This window comes from Hakea prostrata, chromosome 10 (assembly GCF_041222555.1).
Source record: "Hakea prostrata isolate BN-2017 chromosome 10, UWA_Hpros_2, whole genome shotgun sequence".
Taxonomy (NCBI): Eukaryota; Viridiplantae; Streptophyta; class Magnoliopsida; order Proteales; family Proteaceae; genus Hakea; species Hakea prostrata.
Genome location: NC_142609.1, coordinates 36,025,149 through 36,047,442, shown reverse-complemented (window position 1 = coordinate 36,047,442; position 22,294 = coordinate 36,025,149). Strand labels below are relative to the sequence as shown.

The 22,294-nt window shown below is 37.8% G+C and overlaps 1 pseudogene; it reads left to right on the top strand.

Annotated features, from left to right (window-relative positions):
• The first annotated feature begins 300 nt into the window (after positions 1-300).
• Positions 301-9,622, top strand: LOC149002677 (putative thiol methyltransferase 2; annotated as a pseudogene).
• Positions 9,623-22,294: the final 12,672 nt, after the last annotated feature.

Here is a 22,294-nt window from a genome sequence, read left to right as displayed (position 1 = left end):
CGTGCCTGTTGCCTGTTGTAACAAAAATGGAGGAAACTTAATTCGGAACAAAATAAAAAATAATTGCATGGACTTCCAACCAAGGTGATGTGATGATTTCATCTTCTACTAAGGGAAGTGGTCGAATACAATATTAGCATCATGATTCGCACTGCGCCTTTTATGATACGGAGACCTCCATATTCTTACCTCTCTTGAATTCTCTCCTTTTTGCCTCTTTTTCAGAGAGTGTTGTATCTATAAATTCAGACATGATTGAGTTTAGCAAGATTTAGGAGAGTCTAACAGTGTTTATGAAGAATGGAGATCAATTCAGTGGCACAGAAAGGTTATGATGATCCAGATTTTGCAAAGCTGCCGGACTTGCTGCATTCAGATGATCAAAATGGTAATAACTTGGAACGATTTAGTTAACCCAAGCAAGATGCATGGCTTCATTGAATTCAGATAGTTAAATATTTTCGATCAAAATGTTGTTGTGATTGGATTCAGGTGTTTCTTCTTTCCATGCATGAAGTCTATTGTTTATTTTCATTTGTCTAATCAGGTGGCTGGAACAAATGTTGGGAGGAAAGAGTAACACCATGGGATTTAGGAGAGCCAACACCTGTAATTCTGAATCTTCTTCAAAATGATATGCTACCCAAAGGAAGGATTTTAGTCCCTGGATGTGGCAGTGTGAGTTTTTTATATCTTTCTGCTTAATTCTCTGCTACTTCTCCATTTTTTAACCTTTAAAATAATTCTGATCTTCCATGAAATTTGGTAATGGCCTGGTAATATTGGATTTATATGTGAATCTAGAACACATTTTAAGTGTGCAAAGCTCATTGAGATGTAACGGTTTCATAAAATTAATGTATGGCAGGGATATGATGTGGTTGCAATGGCTGGCCCTCAACGCAATGTGGTAGGTCTGGATCTATCAGATGTTGCCCTAAACAGAGCTAAAGAGGTAAAACATCTTCCAAATAAGAGAGAGGAGACGTAGATGTATTGGAGTTATATTTAAACTGTATTTTAATATGGACAATCGGATTGGTTAAGATCTAATGGTGTTCAAGGCCTTGTGGTTGAGTTCAACAACTGTACAACCCAGTTTCTATAAATATTAACTAGGAGAAGCAAATTGGGTATTTCAAATTAGATTCTCGAAGTATAATGCTTTAAGAAATCTTGTGCTTAAACCACAAAAGAGAGAGAGATCATATAAAATTTTATGTAGATCTCTCTCTTAAATAAAGACATTGTTGTGAAGACCAATTTTCACCATACAAAATGTTCTAACGCCTAATCACCTCAGAATGATCATTTTTGGATAGTGGCCATTGCCAAGAGGCTTGGGGCTTGTTCAAATTTTGAATTCTTCGAAATGAGTGATTGTGAACCTCAAATTCTTTGATGTCCTGTGTTCTGCCCTTTTTTTTTTTTTTTTTTTTTTTGTCTATCTATCTTGAGAGAGAGAGAGAGGGGAGGTTATCCAATATACTTTTGACCAGATTTGTCATATGTCCTAACATCACATCGAAAGGTTGATGTTCATTTACAAGTCACATCAAAATATTGTAATTAAATTAAAAAAAAATAATGCTACTTCTAAATGAATGTCAACCCTTTGATTTGATGTTAGGACACATCAACCGTCCACAAGAAAATAGACCATTCATTTTTTTCGTCAAAAATAGACTGGATATCATTTATACTAATAGGATATCCAAGTACTAATAGATAAAAAAAACATGATTTTAAAGGAAACTGACCAAAAGGCCCGAGTACCCTAAAACACCCTTGGGGACTGATATCATGTTTTTGAAATACTATATCTACTCATAGCCTTCGAATAAACCACATAAAATCTTGTCTTATATACATGTGTGTGTGTGTTTTTGCTCTATTTATTTTATTTTTTTCTTCTTTTTAATTGACTTGAAGCCTCTCCACTTAATAGAATTTGAGTTAGCTTCTAATTTTACTTTTTATAATGACATGCAATTTTGTTCTTTTTTTTTTCCTTCTTAAAATTACTTTCTTTACTTGCCAACAAATTGCCAAGACAGATCTCTTCCTCATCTCCAAATGCAAGTAATATCAATTTTTTGAGGGAAGATTTTTTTCAGTTGGCAGCCAACAGAGTTGTTCGATCTTATTTTCGATTATACGTAAGTCTACACTAAGCAGAATTTAAATTAATCCATTGCATTATATAAAAAATAAGAATTTATTTAGATGCTAACATCATAATTGGAAAATTTCAGGTTCTTTTGTGCCATTGAGCCATCTATGAGGTCAGCTTGGGCACGCCAAGTTTGCAATCTCCTAAAACCAGATGGGGAATTAATAACTCTAATATTTCCAGTAAATACAGACCCTATTCTCCCTTCTCCTCCCTTCATATATACAACAGTCTCTACTAGATTTGCATGTAGAAAATATATCATCAAGGGAAGTATGTACATCTAGAAAACATGATATGTTATCAAAGACTTCTTGTTTTTTGACCTTGGTATATCAAATGAATATCAAAGATGTATTTTTTTTAATGGTGACTCTAATGGTTGAGGTCTATGTAATCAAGTAAAGAAATTTTATTTTATTTTATTATTTTTTTTCTTATATATAATATATTTTAAATTATTTATTTTCTCCTTTCCCCCTCTTTTGTAGGATTTTTTTTCTCAACATTTTTCTTAGTGTTTTCTTTTTTCCTAGATTCTTATAAAAGAGATTGAAATTAACAAAAAAAAAAAAAAAAAAAAAAGGCATCTAATCATGTCTAATGGTTTATCAAAAAAGTTAGCATTTTTTTTTTTTTTGTTATAAAATAGGATCAAAGACCTAGAAAACAAAACCAAATCAAACTAAATCACAATTCTTGAGAAAATCTTCTCTGAGGGTGTCTGTCATTTCCTGCGGGGATCATTGAAAAAGGCAAGTCCTTCTCTTCCAATTAGCCGCTCTTAGACAACCAATCAGCAGCCATGTTATTTTGATGTCTCACATGATCAAATCTTTTTTATAAATTAAGTGTATTCACATATTTCTTTTTCTTTGGCAGATAACTAATCATGTTGGTGGACCTCCATTTAGTGTTTCAGTGGCTGAGTAAGTGTTTACATCTAGCTATATCAAATGTTGTTAAGATTATTAAATCATAAATAATCTTAATTGTTGCATTTGTATGTGCATTTTTGGCACTATTTCATATGCTTGGAAATTTAATCTTAACAAGTAACATTGACATTAAAATGTTAATTTTGAGTAAGATTTTAAAATACTCAAAATTGGTTGAATGAATGGAAAACTTTCATGTCATCGTTGAATTCCAACCATAACTAGGAAACTAGATTTCATCTTTGTCTAGCCGTTAATTTTGGAAACCTAATAATAAATCATGTACGTAAAACTAGATTTAGGTAAAAAATGACGTGACTAGCTTATAAATCTTGCCCAATTTTTCGGTTCAAATAATACTCGATGTTGTTAAATAAAATCAATGACTTTATAAAACAATACAAAACCCTCTCTTTCACTTCATTTTCTGTTCAATGGTATAAACTCAAAATGTATTCATACGTTATCTTGAATTTATTTTCTTTCTAGTTTCTCACGATTTTTCTGGTTTTACAAATTTTTATGCATATATGTTTCAATCAAAAAGTAATCCTCAACCCGGTCAGTAGGCGGATGGGGGCTATTGACCACCAATTATGGGGGGGCCACAGGGAGAGGGTTTTTTTTTTTGTGTGCGAAGATGCGGAGGGGAGTCCCCGGCCGGAAAGAGACTACACTGTTGTTAAGATAAAAAATACTTCATATTCTAATTGTGACTCAGAGTACTAGAAACTACAATAAAGAAATCGCTATGAAGTTTATCATAGAACAATTAGAATGTTATTTCGTAGATTAAGCGGCTATAACATTTTTCACTTGAAACTCAATTTATTAAGTCACTTTCAGTACATGTTTTTGGTTATATCCACTCTTCATTGATTAATTTAATCACCAATTAATGTCATGGCTTTGCAGTTACGAAGAACTACTACATCCATTGGGCTTCAAGGCACTGTCTATTGTGGATAATGAACTTGCAGTTGCCAAACGCAAGGTATGTAAAATAACTACCACTAATTAAATTCTATAAAACCCAACCCCTCACGAACATATCATTTCATGCCATGGATTAAAGGAATACACATGAGTGATGATGTGAATAGCATATCTGTTGTAATGTGAGGAATTACTCCTCTAAAAATATATTATTCACAAGACCCCAATAGGGTATTTATAGTTACAACCTAATTAAGTCCTATACTAAGTAAGAAAATGAAATATAGAAATAAAACTCTAGACTTATAAGGAAACATAATCCTATTCTAATTAGGAAAACCTCAATCCATGTTTTCAACACTCCCCCTCAAGTTTGAGCATAGATATTTATCATGCCTAACTTGCTCATAATGTAATTGAATATCTTCGTGCTCAAGTTTTTTGTGAGCACATCAGCTCGTTGCTCATTTGAAGTAACAAAGGTGATATGGATCAGCCCAGCCTCAAGCTTCTCTTTGATGAAATGTCTGTCAATCTCCACATGTCTTAGTCCTATCATTATGTATTGGGTTATGAGTTATGCTGATTGCTGACTTACTATCTAAGTATAACTGTATAGGAACTTCCAAATCTGTCTCAACCTCTTGAAGCAGCCTTTTAAGCCATAGTACCTCACAAATGCCTTGAGCAATCACCCTAAACTCGGCATCGGCACTGGACCGTGCAACTACAACTTGTTTCTTGCTTCTCCAAGTCACAAAATACCTCCCACATATACATAATACCTAGAGGTAGACATCCTGCCCAATCTGCTTTTATATATGCCTCAATCTTCAAATGTCCATGAGCTGAAATTAAAATTCATTTTCTTAGAGTAGTCTTCAAGTATCTCAAGATCCAATATACTGCATCCAAATGTGAGGAATAGGGATCATGCATATATTGGCTAACAAGACTAATTGCAAATGGGATATTAGGTCTAGTGTGAGATAGATAGATCAACTTTCCCACTAATTTTTGATACCTTATCTTGTCAACTTGTTCTCCTTTCTTTGCCTTCAAGTGTAGGTTAGACTCAATAGGAGTCTCAACAGGCTTACATCCTAGCATTCCAGTTTCCTCAAGAAGATCCAATGTATACTTCCTCTGGGATAGAGATACACCACTAGTAGAATATACCAACTCTAAACCTAAGAAATATCTTAGTTTTCCCACATCTTTGATCTCAAATTCAGTTCCCAAAAAAGTCCTTAATGCTGAAATCTCATCCTCACTACTGCCTATGATCACAATATCATCCACATATACTAAAAGTATAGTAGTGTGGCAACCATCTCTTTTAATAAACAAAATGTGGTCTGCATTGCTCTACTTATAGCCATTAGATATCATTGCCTTATGGAACCTTCCAAACCACGCTCTTGGAGATTGCTTCAGCCCATATAAAGCCCTCTTTAACTTGCACACTTTCCTATAAGCCTCTGTAGTAGAATACCTCGGGTGGTATATCCATATATACATCTTCTTGGAGTTCTCCATGCAAAAATGCATTCTTCACATCTAATTGTTGTAAACTCCACCCTTTATTAATTGCACATGAAATAATAGTAGGAATTGTGTTCATCTTGGCAACAGGGGCAAATGTCTCTTGGTAGTCAACGCCATAAGTCTAAGTGAAACCTTTGGCCACCAATCTTGCCTTGTACCTTTCAACAATCCCATCTACCTTTCCTCCAGGCAAATCACACGTTTTTTTTCTTCTTCTTTCTAGAGCTTGCATTTCCTCGTCCATAGCTTCTTTCCAGTTTGAGTGAGATAATGCCTCCTGCCAAGTGTTAGGAATAGAAATAGAGGACAAAGAGGAAATAAAACTTTGAAATTCTGGAGATAGAGACTGATATGAAAAATAATTGGAAATAGGATGTTTGGTGCAAGTTCAAGGCTACTTTTCTAATGCAATTGGTAAGTCTAAAGTAGGATTAGAAGAAGGGTCAAAGACAAAGTCACCTGGAGGAATGGATTGTTCAAGGCTAGGAACCAAAGCTTTTGACTGGCTTGGTTCAGAAGGGGTCACTTGTTGCTTTTTTTGATAGGTCTTCAGAGGTCTAGTCTCCCCCTGTATATCATCCACCAGCTGTTTCTATCCGGTCATTCTATCTTCCAAAGGAGGATCATCTGTAGGAATCTCAGGAGAAATATCGAAAGGAATAATCAACATTGGAACCTCTTCACTAAAACTCTCCCCCTGAAGAGGTGTAGGGGAAAAAAAGGGAATTTGTTTCTAGAACACAACATCCATAGAGACAAAAAAATGACGAGAACTAGGATGATAACACTTATACCCTTCTATGTAGGAGGATAACCCAAGAAAATGCACTTTAACCCACGAGGATCTAACTTTCCATGAACATGGTGGTTCCGGACAAAGGCAACACATCCAAAAACCTTAGGTCTCTGGTGAGACTGTAAAAATTGTTGTACCTAAAAGAACCTCAAGGGGACAGCATTGGTCTAAGACTCGGCAAGGCATTCGGTTAATTAGATATGCCGCAGAAAAAACGGCTTCACCCCAAAACCGAAGAGGCACATGCATAGAAAACATGAGGGAACTTGCTACATCAAGTAGATGTCTATTCTTGTGTTTGGCAACCCCATTTTGAGGTGGAGTGTCGACGCAACTAGTTTGGTGTATGATGCCATGGTTTGTTAAATAGGAAGGGAATGCGCCACTCAAGTACTCAATTCCGTTATCCATATGAAGGATTTTGACTGTCGCCCCAAACTGAGTCCTAATCATATTATGAAAATTTTGAAAGCACGAGAAAATGTCACTTTTTTGGTGAAGTAAGTAAACCCATGTGGTCCTAGTACAACAGTTGATAAATGTAACAAACCATCTATGACCAAATACAGACATGGTCCGAAAAGGACCCCACACATCAGAGTGAATGACTGAAAAAGGAATTTTACAATGATTATCTGAAATAGGGTAAACATGCCTAGTCTGTTTGGCCAAAATACATGCCTCACAATAAAAATCATTTAAATTGCACCTTTTAATTAGATCAGGAAATAATTTGGACAAAATAGGTAAAGGAACATGGCTAAGATGACTATGCCACTGTAATAAGGTAAAAAGTGCAAGGGAGGTGGAACTAGAGACCGTAAAAAGAACTGATGGGGACCCATTCATTAAGTAGAGGCCCCCTTTCTATCTACCACTGCCAATCGTAATCCCTGTTTCTAGGTCCTGAAACACACAATGAGAAGGAAAGAAAGTTATTTTGCAGTTCATATCATGAGTAAGGCTACTAATAGATAAAAGATTAGCCGAAAACTTAGGAACATGCATGACATTAGATAAGGTCAGAGAAGGCGAACAAATAATAGATCCTTTCCCAAATAGGGGAGAGAGACCCATCAGCTATTCGAACATCCTAAGCAATCGGGACAGATGAATAAGTATGAAACAATGTAGATTAGCCTGCCATATGGTCGATTGCCCCAGAGTCGATTACCCAGGAGGGATAAGTCAAATTGACATTGTGACAACCAAAAATACCTGTGGGGATTTGTGGATCAACAGAGGGATCAATGACAGAGGCTATACTTGTACCTGAAGTCTATACTGGAGAAGATGAGTCAAGTCTGGACATCAATTGGCGAAGGTGTTGGAGCTCATCTGAGGAAAGAGGTGTTGGAGTATTCAGGGTGTCATAACTAGCTTGATTTGCATATGTTTGATTGCTAACTTTGATTCCATTTCTACCTCCTCCACGGGAATTTGTTGGACGTCCATGCAACTTCCAACACCTTTGTATAGCGCTCTTTTCCACAATACTTGCACTTTACTGGAGGGCGAAAATTACCAGAACTAGATTTATTATTGCCATAATCAGCCACCAATGCAAATCTATCAGATGTTTGAGTGTGTAACATAGATGTCTTTCGACTATCCTCGGTATCTACCATGGCATAGGCTTGAGCTAGAGAAGGGAAACTCTCTCTCGAAAGGATCTATGCGCGAATTTGATCAAATTCTATATTCAATCCTGCTAAAAAATCATAAACTCTTTGTTTATCTTCCCATTATTGATAGGGGATAGCATCTTCAGCATTCTTCGGTGTAAACTTCCCATAAAAATCTAAAGTCTAGTAATATCCCCGAAGAGTCTTATAGTACTAAGAAAGAGGAAGGTCCTTTTGCTGTAACTGATTGATTTTCCGTCTAATTTCAAAGCACTGTGCATCATTGCCAACTCTGGAGTATGTATCTTTAGTAACTTTGCAAATAGTTGCCGCATCGGGAAGGAGGAGATAACTCTCAGCTATTCTAGATTCAATGGAGTTGATGAGAAAACCCAATACCAAGCATTCATTTGTATATCACTTGGAAAGGTTGCAGATTAGGTGTGGAAGGTTTTGTAAAAGTCCCATCAAGATGGCCAGTAAGACCACGAGCACCAACAGCTAGGGAAACTGAACGAGACCATCTAAGATAATTTGTCCCATTAAGTTTCACAGTGGTTATCTAAAGCGGAGAAAACTCACGATCCTTATGAATGGAAGACATGGGAGACTCTTCAGATGTACCAGATAAAGGAGATATGGGATCAGCCATAATTGCAAAGAGAAATTAAAAAAGTCCTTGACCTTTTTCAAAATTACGAAAAAGTCCTTGAAATATTTTCAAAATTACTCCCACTAATTCATGTGAAAAGTATCTCCTCAGGTTACCTCCAATTGGTATATTGTTGAATCAAAGTACACAAGGAAATTTCCAGGAAAGACTGGAGGGACACAACCGGTTCCGCTTAAATACCAGACTCCTTAAACAAAATTTTCCTAGACATGCACTTAATCACCCAATATACAGTTCCAGGATACCCCGGAAAAAAAAACAAACACGTGAATAACGGCTTCAAAAAAAATTTCTACAACACCTTTGTAGGATGAAAATAAAACCTTGCTTCAATACCATGTTGTAATGTAATGAATTGCTCCTCTAAAAGTATATTATTCACAAGACCCCAATAAGGTATTTATATTTATAACCTAGTTGAGTCCTATACTAAATAGGAAAATGAAATATAGAAATAAAACTCTAGACTTATGAGGAAACATAATCCTATTCTAATTAGGAAACATATCATTTCATGCCATGGATGAGAGGAATACACATGAGTGATGATGTGAATAGCATATATATCCTTTTGATTATTTATTTCGTCTGTTCTTTGGATTGGGTGGAAGTCAATCTTGATTAATCTATAATTTATTTTTTTATCAAATGATGTCATGAAAGAAAAATCAGATGACTAATTAAGTTTTAGTTCAATGTTAATGTTAATAGGACCTTGTGTTGGCAACCTTGAATTACTGGTTTTACATTTATTTACACAATATTGATGAAGCATATATGACTGATATTTTATTTTAATTTTTTTTCCCTTCTTTCTTTTTAATTAGGGACGAGAGAAGCTGGGGAGGTGGAAGAAGTCATTTGACCTATATGCCTAACTATCAAGAACATCGTGTTCTTAAATTTGATGATCCCTTGAATGCCGTTCGTTGATGCATGGTTTATTAAATTGATTATCATTGAAGAAACATATATGCTTATATTATTATTATACCTTTGACTGGTAATCTATGATTATGAACTTCTGTTTCTTATTTTAATTCTTTGGGAGCCCTTTTGGGTGGCAGGGGGCGATGCATGGGAGTGAATTATTTTGTGACAATTATAATAAATTCCATGCGGATATCATCAAAATGTAATGGCACGTACAGGAATTATAATACAATATCTTTTATAATGGCACAGGGAGGTTACGTTATTGATGGAATTGAAGGGGAATAATTAACCTAGATGAGTTGTTAGCAATCTATATATCTCCACTTCTTATTCAAAACAATTTGCGAATGCCTTCAGTAGATCTCTATTGCTACGTCTTCGATCACCTTCCACGGCCAATGAGAGAAGCATGTAGGCTGCGATATCATCACAAGGGGTTTTTATCTTTGCTGTCTCGAATCACAATTCCAATTCAATATTGCTGCACAACTTGATCGAGAGACCATTTCTTTGAATGGTGGGTGGCGAGGTTTTCTCATATATATTAGCCCAATATATATTTCCCATGACTGCTACTCCTACTGCTACTTGGCTACTTGGATAACACATCTGACCTCCATATTCTTTCCTGCACGTACCATTGTTGAATTTCTTGCTCTCAAAGGGAGAAGCCACAATGTGATCAGTAGGTTTATCATCTTCTCTATTTCCTTTTTCTTTTAGACCCGAATTGCGTGCTTCATTTTTTCCAACCGTTCCTCCATAGTGATGCATTCCATCTTCGAATTTCTCCATGATAGGGGGACACCCCAAACCATACTAATTGATCAAATTTACAGTGAGAAGAACGTGAGTGATCATCAACTCCTCTTCTTACCTTTCCCCCCCCCCCCCCCCCCCCCCCCCCCCCCCCCCCCCTTTTTGGGCTTTTTCCCCCCCCCCCCCCCCCCCCCCCCCCCCCCCCCCCCCCCCCCTTTTAAAAAAAGGCGCGGAAACCCCCCCCCCCCCCCCCCCCCCCCCCCCCAAAACGGGGCCCCCCCCCGGAAAAAAAAGGGGGGGGGGGGGCAAGAGAGTTTCCCCTATGGGGAACCTTTGTTTTTGTCTCCATTTTCCATGTCCTAGTATCATCATGGATGATATCAGCCATTACTTTAAGATCTTAGTCTAGAGATCTACTAGATTGGATATGAAAGTTCTCCAACTTAGATACCCACTGGTCCTCCCGTACCTTATATTGCTGCCATCTCCAATTTTCCATATTAGGCCTTTCTTCAACATCTCTCTTCCCTCAGGGATACTCCTCCAAGCCTATGAGGGGCCATTTCCCGATTTGGCTTTGAGAAACAACCTGCGAGGGAAGTATATATCTACTTTCAATGAATATATACATTCAACTTCAAGCTATGAGAAAATCCTTCATGACACTTTGAATAATATATAGAGCTTTATTGGGGTCCCTCAACCAAATGCCTTCCTTCTCCTTAGTTTTACATAACATTTTCCATGACATCCAGTGGATTGTATCTTTTTCCTCATTCTCTCTCCAAAAAACTCAATTGCCTTGGCCTTCACTTTTTATGAATGATCTATAGGATATTGAAGTGGGGGTAGCCTAAATAATAAGATGCTAGCTTCAGTAAAATTTCTCAACTAGGTTGATTCAATAAATTCTTGGTCAAGCCTTGGTACTTCTTGTCCATATTACACTCAAGAATTAAATAAGTCCACTTTAGAAACACCAAAATCTGTAGGTAATCCCAAGTATTATTTGTGTGGTCCTTCCCCAGCTGCACTTTAAAGATCTTTGCAAATCATCACTTGACTCTTGGTAATGTGTTTGGGTTGAAACATTATTTTGATTTCTTGTAATTGATGGCTTGGCCCAATGCTTTAGACTAGAGCTCGATTCCCTCTTTTAGTGTGTAGATGCTTCCCAGTTCAGCTTCAGAGATGAGGATACTTCCATCTGACAAACATCAAAATTCGTTAGTGGTTTTGTTCTCCCTTTGATTTTTATGCCTTCACCTCCTCTACTCTCTCCTTTTGTAAATTAAATAAATGAGACCTTGAGAGAAAATTATAAGTAGGGCTGATTGAGGAGGTCTCCCTTCCAAATGCCCCTCTTTGGGGTGAGGAACCTTTCAACACTATTACTAATGAATGAGTACCTCATAAATGAAAGAAACATTCAACATCATGTCCACAAAATTTTACCTCAAATAAGGATGGCAGCCATGAATCTCCTTTCTACCCAATGCTCGTTTCGTGTCCAATTTTGAAGCTATAAGGGCCTTCTTTCTTTTTTTTTTTCTTCCCCTTCAACTACTGAAATGCTTCATAGCATTATAGATGTTATCCAAAGTCAATATCCCTTGTACAAAAGCCGATTGTGTAAAGGGCACAAAGGAGGGAAGAAGGCTGTGGAGTCTTAATGCATGCTATGATTTTTATAGCAACTTTGACTACAACACCACACACGCGGATAGGCTGGAAATCCTCTACACCTTCAGGGTTATCTTTATTCAGATGAGACATACTAGGGTGTCATTACACCATTTGTGGAGACAATTCAATATATAAGGGTATTTGGGTTATAAAATGACGATAGGTCCTTAAAATAAATTCCAAGGGATGTATATGTAATTTCCTTTATATACAATAGACTACAGATATATCCTTCTCCTTATAGAAAAACCAAAAATTAGTAGCAGGTTGTTAATTTTTTGCATGAATTTTGTAAAAGAATAAAGTATCAAGAGCAAGAGAGAGCACAGTGAGAAAGTTTGAACTTCTGCCCGCGTTACTATAGTCGCTATCCTTGAGACGTAATTCACCCCCACAGAATGTACTGTAGGGTATCAGCGAACCATCTCTTAGGAAACAAAGAAGCCCAACTCGATATTGCTTTCCAGATTTTGCAAAGCACAGACAAAACCCAAGAATAGAGAAAATTTTGGATTATTTTTATATCTCATTGTTGTAAAGCTAGAGCACATTTATTATCTTTGAGATACCTATACTGAACAGTTCATGACTCTGTTCGTACGGGTGCACCTATCTGTAGGGATACCAATGCCCACGTTCAGATTAGAGTCGTTATTCGTTCGGCCGCACAATCCGACAATTAGATTTTCTTGGAACCAATGGATCTACTTCCATCACCCTTAATCTAACGTTGACCGAAATATACAGTTTAGATCTGATCTCACTGAAAGCAACGAAAGCTTGCACAATGCTAAGTGCATGTGTGTGCCAAAAGTGCCTCAACAACCCACTACCCACCCCGCGCGTGAGCGAGAGTGAGGGCGAACACACTTGGATAGTACCCCGTCCTCACTCGTACATTGCACACGCATTAATGTATCTTATTATTATAAATCAAAGTTAATAGGCAATGCCTGATAATGAACTTGGATTCCAACTTCTCGCTTTTCAACGTGGGACTAAATAAAAAGCACTTTCTTAAAAAGAAATATGCACTTAATAAATGCAGAAAATTAGAGTCTTTTTTGTTATATAAAAAACAATACAACAAACTTCACTCTCAACCCCCGAAGTGTCTCCTAAATTTGCACAATAATACACTCCTTAGTAAATTGTGTTGAGTCATGGTTAGATAATTTCATAACTCATATCTTGCCCTTAATCTTTTGTGACTCTATAGTTGCCCTTAGTAAAATAGAACCCTAAAAAGTTCCTTCTCTACATATGTTTGTCTCTGATATTATTACAATGTAAAATAATAAATGGTTATATTTGTCATTCCTCTAACTATCATTTCTAATAGAAATACTGGTGACAACCAATTTGGCATAGTTTTTAGGCGTCCATGCTTTTTGTTAATTATCTTGGTTGTCATTGAAATTTCCCCAATAAACTTACCTCATACCAATACCATACCAAATACCAAATGGTACAAATATATCATACCATTTCAATATCATATTTATTTGGTGCATAATAGTTCTAGTTTGGTATTTATATGAATTTGTCCATACAATTGATTATATAGCTATGTCATACCAATAACGTACCATATTTATTTAGTACAATATAGTATGGTATGAGTGGCACTATTTTGGCTTTTATAAATGTTACACACTACAGATGACACCCGTAATTCATGTAAAATGACTATAATCCTAATCCATTGAAGTGTATAATAGAAAACCCTAAAAAAAATCATGTTTGAAATAATTGTGTTTCCTTGAGAAAACACAGTGGCTTATGTGCAGGAGTGTTAGGGCCAATGAATGGCCCAAAGGAATTTGAGAATCAGGCTATTGCAAGGTTCCCTCTGCCTTAGTGTATTAAGGACTTTGATGCTTTTTGAGAGAAAGCAACAAAAACATATGGAGTTCTTTAATGGCGAACTTGTACCATATCTACACTACAAAGCTACTACTAAGAAAGAAGAAGAAATGATAAAAGGATAAGTGTTGATGTTATCATTTAATTGGTCTTGATTTCAAGTACAATTTGTCAAGTATTTATAGAGAAGAAGAGCAACCACCCATCAACAACTGCCTATAATTCTAATTCTAGATAAACTCCAAACAATTTGGAAAAGAGAAAAGGCATGCCACTAACTTTTGTAACTACAACCTCCTTTTGATTTCACTCAACCTGGTGCAGAATTCATCTAGGGCTTTTTATAATGGTTGGGTTTTTTGGGAATTGAATTGCCACTAACACTGAACCAACCTCTTTATCCAAACACTTATTCAACCCAGTTTAATGTTGAATTGGTTTATAATGGTTGGGTTTTTTGGGGAATTGACATTGCCTCTCATGACCGTTTGATTGAGAACACTCGCTATCTTGAAGTCAAGCGGTCATGCATCCACTCCCGAAAATCTCCACAACTTGTCTTGACTAGGATACATGTCATTTCAGGATGCATGCTTCTTGATTGCAATCACCTTTTATTGTTTCTCTTATAGTTCTTCTTGCTTACCCTTGTGCTCTTTGCTTAACTATGCTTTCCTCACCAACTTTGTATTTTGTGTGGAAACTATGGCCACCAATTGTCAGATCTTAAGCCTAGAGGACCATCTCATGAAAACAAGGGAAGTTTGCACATTATCTCTATATCCATTGATATACTAACTCCTATTGAACACATAACAACTTTAGGCTCTTTTTGTCATCAGCTTCTAGAAATATCAAATTTCCCCCTCCACGAAGAGGAGAAACTCTTGGTGATTGAACTTGCCTAGAAAACTATGAGATGAAAAGGCCTTTTATCCATTTTTGGACTTCCCCTAATGATGCTTGGAATCATTGGATAGAACAAATATGTGAAAGCACTTGGGGACCACTTGAAAAAGAGTTGGGTTGAAACCCCTAGAATTCTAACCCCATAATCCATCGTTCCAAGTCCAAGAATCCGAAGTGCCAGAAGAAGACAACCTTGGAACATTCAAGTTGAAACTAGGGATTCAGAAATTAAATCCTATGGACATGGATGACCCAACTATGTGATTTTGGAAGGAGAGAGAAAGCCAGACCGGATGGCTTAGGAAGGTGGATTTGGCACACACAAAAACGAGGTTAAAAGACTCCAATGCCAAGGTAAATGTTATCATTGAGTCAAGCATGTTTAGAGGAGTCTCCCAGCCAAAGCCCGACAAAAATTGGTTTCGAACGAAAAAGTAATAGGGGGAGGTCTCCTAGAGGCGGTTGGTCCAATTGACTAATCGCCCCCTACCCAGAAAAGGGCATTTTCGAGAATTTGATGCTTAAAAACTACTTTATGGTTCTTTTTCCTCACCAACGAATATCTTATGTTCTTCAAAGGCTAAAAACCTGGGGATTTGTGGAGTCTTTGCAAGTTCTGTGGAGCCAAAGCACGAATCGCAAGGATAATCATGTGTTGAGGTAAGGAGACCTCCAAGACCTTTTTCTCAACCATTCTATTGGGATATTTATGATGGTTGATGGCATTGATGGTGGTGGTTGTGGTAGTTGGTAGGAATTGAATGCTTGTTGATGATTCTTAGCATGCCTCCCAACCCCATTATTTATGATGTTTGATGGCATTTGAGTACGTTCCACCATCCCATCTCACAAATCCTTGTGGGCAACTCTTTGCTAACCAAATTGGAGATTTATGTTAGGAGACTTTGTTAGAAGTTTTGGGAGTATTTTTGGAGCATTACTGCTATTCCATTGTAGCTCCAAAAGCCCCTAAAAGATGGGAGTTTTGAATTGAAGCAAGACTAGCCCAACTGGTTCATAACCCGGGGGTTGTCGACCCAGTCTTGGAAGGCCCTGACTAATTGCCGCTATTTGGGTGTGTGCTTATTGATCCTGTTGATGCCTAGTTTTGTCTTCAACTCAAACATAATTCAACCTATATGTTTCTAGGGTTAGTGTAATTTATTAGCACCTTGATTTGTGGATCTCCTTGGATTCTTGGAGACATTTTCATCGTTGACAATGAGAGATGCAATATTATATATTTGTGTATTTGACTCATATCATGTTATTATGATTGTTGGTGTATGTTCTTATGATTGATATTGTAGTTTATGCATGCATGGTGGTGGTAATATCATTATAATTGCTTATGTCATTGATTTACTTAATCTCAAATTATGATTATGAATATGATGTGTTGGGAATTCGATGGTGATGCATTACACGTACATTTGCCTAGGGTTTTAAGTTCACCCATTACCCCTGATGCCCTTGCATTCATTTAGACATTTATGTGCATTCATTGTAGGTGTGTAGATGCATGGTTGATTATCCTTTTTGCATGCTACTACCTATTCAACATGGGTATTGAAGCCGAGTGACCCGTGATAGTAGTGCCTGGGTCCTGTAAGCATCCAATAGATGTAACCAGTTCATGAGGAGACACAGACACATTGTTATCATGCAATGCTAAGGTTGCAAATGTGGAGGGTTTGGGTTCGTGGTCATCTAATAGAGGTAGTCAATATATGAGGAAGCACGAGAGCCTCAACCAAAATATATGTGGTTGACCATAGGGTTACGGAATGTTAATCCAACAAAGGTAGCCAGTCCGTGAGGAATAACATTCCTGGGTGGGGAAGGATACATGGACCAATAGGGCACTAGGTGTCACATCTTGCCCTACTAGTATCGGGTCCACCCGAATACCCGAAGGAATGATCCACGATCACACACAATCACAACTCAACCCACATAATAACATAATCATGAGCAAAGAAACAATAAATCCAATAAATAATTAATGCTAAGTATCAAAGAACATTCTTGAAGAGTAACAAAATTGGGAATAATAATAATGTCAAACTAAAAAGGAAAGTAATCAAATCTCCCAAGGTTTACGTTGCTCAAGCAAGGAAATCCCTTAAATCGTAATCCGATAACCCATCGTTCTAGGTCCACAAACCTTGAGTACTAGTAGAAGGCAGTTATGGGGCCATCAAAGTTGAGCCCGAGAATTTAGAAAGTGAGTCTATGGACTTGGAGGAGCTAGGAGATGATTAGGCCAACATTTTGGATTTTAAGAGGAGAGAGAAAATCACTCCGAAAGGCTTACAAAAACAATTTTGGCATGCATGGAAACCAATGCAAGAGGATCCCCTATGCCAAGGTAAAGTATACTATTGAGTCAAGCATGTTTAGAGGTTTCTACCCTCCGAAGCCCGCTGGAAATCACACTCGTATGAATAAGTTATAGGGGCGGTCTCCCGGGGGCTATTGATCAAACTCACTGATTGCCCCCTACCCAAAATAGGGTATTTTGGGATTTTTAGGTCTTAAAACGCTATTTCATTGTTCTTTAGTCTCATATACAAATTGTTTATGTCCTTTGGAGGCTGAGAGTTTGGGAGGAGAGAAAAGTGTGGTGTTGGATCAAATCGTTGAGGATCGAGGCGTGCCGAAGTGTAGAACGCAGAGATAATTGCACGTGGAGGTAAGGAACCCTCTTTCTTCATTTTCTTTTAAGGTATTTAAGTTGGTCTTTGGCATTGATGTTGGGAAATGTTGGTAGATAAGTTATTGAATGCTTTGAATGGTTGTTTAAGCTTCCTAGCATATTTCCCAAACTCCCTTTTGTGTGTTGATTGATTTCATTTAACAGATCCGAGACCAATCGACCATCTCTGAGATGCATGCGGGCAACTCTTTGTTAACCAATTTGGGGCTTTTGAGTTGGAGACTTGATTGAGTGTTTTGAAGGTGTTTTGTGGACATTGTTATTGTTCTATTAAAGTCCCAAAAGTTCCCAAAAGATTGGATTTTGGATTTGAGCAAGAAGAGGCCTTTCTGGTTCGTAGCGTAGAGGGTGGTCGACCGGTCCTTGCAAGCTTGACTAACCAGCCCTCCCCAGGTCCTATCAGGTGACATCGTGTGATGTTTGGTATTTGCCCATTTTGTTCCAAATCGTAATTAAATTATTCTACATAATTTTGTTAAGTCTTAGGAGATCTTTTGGCTTTCTAATTGCTCAAATTTTGGTTCTCTTTGAGAGTATTAGCACCTTAGAAAGTGAGGGAGACAACTTCATACTATCATGTGTTTTACTTCATGTTCCATCCTATGATTATCATGTTTGTTGTGTGACTATGCCACTTTGTTATAGGGCATGCATGCAAAGGTAGTAACATGAATTTCATTTATGTTTATTATCTTGTTATTTACTTTCAATTAAAAATTTGATGATAATGATATGATGAGAATGGGAGAATGATGCATACATGTATATTCTACCCAGAGTTGTGGGTTTGCCCATTGCTCCTGGTACTTGCATTTCATATAGACTCTTTGTATGCATATTACATATGTGTCTAGATTCATGGCTAGCAATTCCATACCCTGCCATCACCCTTTTGGTAAGGTTATTGAAGCCGAGTGACCCGTGACAGCGGTGCTACGTGTGGTCACCCAATAGCCTATTGTAGTAGTTAAGGGGATACAACAAACCACGTGTCATTCATGGTAGGGTTGCATATAGATGAGGGAGGCGTAGTCCGAGTTGGTTGGAGCCATAGATGCAACCTCGCTCATTGTATGTGGATGACCATAGGGTTAAAGGAGGCATAGTCAGAGTTGGTTGGTGCCATAGGATGCGACCTTTCCTAGATAGGTGAGGACATTGGACCGAGTTGGTTGGTGTCATAGGAAGGATATCCGATCCTAGTATGTCATGATTACGTAGATGACCCGTTGCATTGGGTTAAGAAGTTTCATGACATGCACCAGATCTCATGCCAATGGTCGTGTTGAGAGAGTGTGGCCATATTTTCTAGCTATGGTCGGTGATTAGATTGTTATCCATATACCTTGATCATGATGCCCAATTCAGTTGGAGATGTTGGGGATTGTGTGAGACTTCTCAGAGAGATTGGTGCTATGTCTTAAAGTGTGTCTACCTATAGAGACTAATATGGTTAGATTTATAGAAGCATATCTATACTTACATTACATCTTTACATTTCATTTGCATTTCATAATACCTAAATGAGTTAAATGCTAGTATATGATATTGTTGCCTTCACTGAGTTCATTGGAATTCATCCCATGTGGAGATATTCTTTTTAGACTCTTACGCAAGTTATGAGGACACCATATTCCTGGAGAGTTCACCGCCGACAGAGTCCTTCGAGATACCAGCAAAAGAGGACACCGAGGCACACAGAGAGTCTTGCCCTTGCTTGGACTACTCCTATGGAGTCCAGCCTTTCTGAGGGCTCATGGATTATATTTGGGAACATGGTTGCCTTGATTGCTTTTAGTTATGTTCTTTATTTATTTGTTAGGCAAGGGCATTACCTTCCTCATTAAACAACTCATGATAACATTAAAACTTCCGCTATTATAAATATAATTTTGAATATTTAACTTTGAGATTTAAATCTTGGATAATTGTAATAACTCTTATTCTTAATACCTTTTAATTGCTTGCTCTTTTGATTATATTAGTGTGTATTGAATGGTTATGGATTAGCCGCTAACCTAGATTTTGTCGTTATGGATCACCTCCACGGGTATTCCGGTAAGTCCAATATCAGCTGGGTGGGGTGTGATACAAGCATTCTTAATTAAGTGATAAATATGAAATTCAAAGGTTTCAGCCTCTCTAATGGTCTCTATCTTCCTAAATATAGGGATGAGCTCTGTATGAACAATTCAGACATGCACATGTGTCACTGTGCACATTGTCACCATTGTAATCCGGTACCTCGTAGGCATCGGTTGTCGGCATCTTATGAGGTTGAAGTGTTGCGGCATCGTAGTCACAAAGGATGAGTTCCAAAGAACTCAGGGATAAAATCAACAACATATATCCACATATCCAAGGCATGAGAAAATGAATGAAAGATAATATGATATGTAAACTGCAATGCAATGTAGTGTTGCTCCTAAACTCTAACCAATGCAAATCTCTAACTAGGCAAACACGCATTAAGGTACACCACCAGCCTCCTCTGGGTAGTCTCACATAGACCCCAATGGCTCGACTGAATTGTGTGTCATGACCAAGGTATAAGGATATCAGTCCTCTCATTGACCATGGCTAGGTATTAGAGCCACACACTCTCAACACGACCATTGGCATGAGAGATGGCGCATGTCAAGGTAACACCTAGTCCATTGCAAGGTCATCTAGTTAATCATGTCGTTCTAGGTTTAGATACTTCCCCTATGGCATCAACCAACTTGGTTTAGTACCCTTCCCTATCTAAGGTTAATGCATCTTATGACACTAACCAACTTGGACCACGACTCCCCTTAACCCTATTGGGTCATCTACATATGATGGGGCAAAGCTCTCATGGCCTCTCACAAGGTGATTAATGGTCTTAAGTGCTCATGAGCCCAACGCTACCATATGCAATCCTACCAATGACTGGTCCCCACGGCGCAGCTGTGTCCCCTCACGGGTTACTTACGGGTCTTAGGTGGCCACCAACCCAACACTATGCCACGGGTCACTCAGCCTCAATACCCCCATAGATAGGGTAACAACATGATGGCTTTTACATAACCATATGCAAGCAGACATCTTAGATGTGCAACCTAAATTACATATCCATACTAAGGTTTCGAGGGCAATGGTTAAGCCACATCTCCAGATCAAGTCCGTGCATAACCTTGTTTACCCACACTTAAACCCAAGGCATACCATAAATCAACAAAACACAAATACGACATGATTCTAAGTAATTTCAAATTCATATATGAATAAAAGAATCATATAGAAACAATATATAACTCATCATGAGTGTTTAAAAGCTTTAACATATGCATACATGGTTGACTTTCCTCACCTGACAAGTAGATTATAATCTTTCAAGAGTAAACCAAACAATGGCCTAACACATCCCAAATTATCCTAAATAATTACTGTTTAAATTAGAATTGCCTTAGAAAATCATACATTGAAACATAGAATAAAATTCCAAACAATAGAGTGGGTGGGTTGCCTGGGGTTGTTGCCTCGGGAGACCCATCCCATCGACCCAAGGGGGTGGGTCACCCCAACTAGAAGAGTGTGGGTCGGCCAAAGTGCTCAAACAACAACCCGACAAGGTTTAGTCAACTTCGATTTTTGGTTTCCGATGACTTCCAAGTCTTTTAGGGCTTCCCAAAAGCTTCCCCAAATATGGTCTAATCACATAAACAAATCTAGATCTCAAATTTTGAATAAGAATCAAACAAATCATGATCTAGGTCTATTCGAAATCTTCCCGCAAAGAAAAAGATTCAGCTTTCTAGAGTGATTCGAGAATCACTTGCTTTGCTATATCTAATTAGGTTTTAGGTTCCTTGGATTAAAATTGATCTTTCCTCATGGTTTCCTCCGTCAATAATAGCAAAACCGATGAATTAGAAAAGCTGAAGGAATAACTAACATTCAATTTCGCGATCAGAAACTCAGATTAGTTCCTCAACTTTATCCTTCTCCAAACCACCTTCTCTAAAATGTACTAGAGTTCTCTAATGGTCAAGAAGGAAATAGTCCATTTTAGTGCGAAACAGCTTTAAATAAGGATCCATAGGGTCAAAAACCCAAAATTACCCTTTTTCACTTGACCAAAAATTACCCTTTTTCACCCACGGGCACCAAGGTGAGTTGCCCAGGTGGGTCGCTGGGGCTACCCACCCAGTCGACCCACCCCCAGAATTAGTCCAGGAGGGGTTTTTCTTGGGTGGTTGCTCTGTGGCATTGGCATATGCCACACCACTTAGGACACTCTCAAGCATATTTCACGTGATACTTTAACTTAGATTTCCACTGACTTGATTATAATTCTAACTTTATTTGGGATAACTGTAGTAACATTATACTTTTACACATTTATTATTCCTTGCTCTTTTGATTATGTTATTGTGTATGTGTGGTTATGGATTGGTCATAAACCAAGATCTTTTGGTTATGGATCGCAATCACGGGTACATGGGTAAGTTTGATACTGGGTGGGTGGGGTGTGACATTCTTCAAGTCGATTCTCAATTATCTCTCTCCCTAATTGAACATCATTTTCTTGTGGCTGCTTTAAGCTTTGGTCTCGGTCAACCAATACCATTCATTTTATGTTTGGAATGCTCACTCCTACACTCTTAATATGGGAGCTCTACTAGGCCTTCGTTCATATGGCGAGGAGCTTAAATGTGCCTCAACCAGTTCTAAAAAAGATTACGGCATTGACTTCTAAAAAGCAA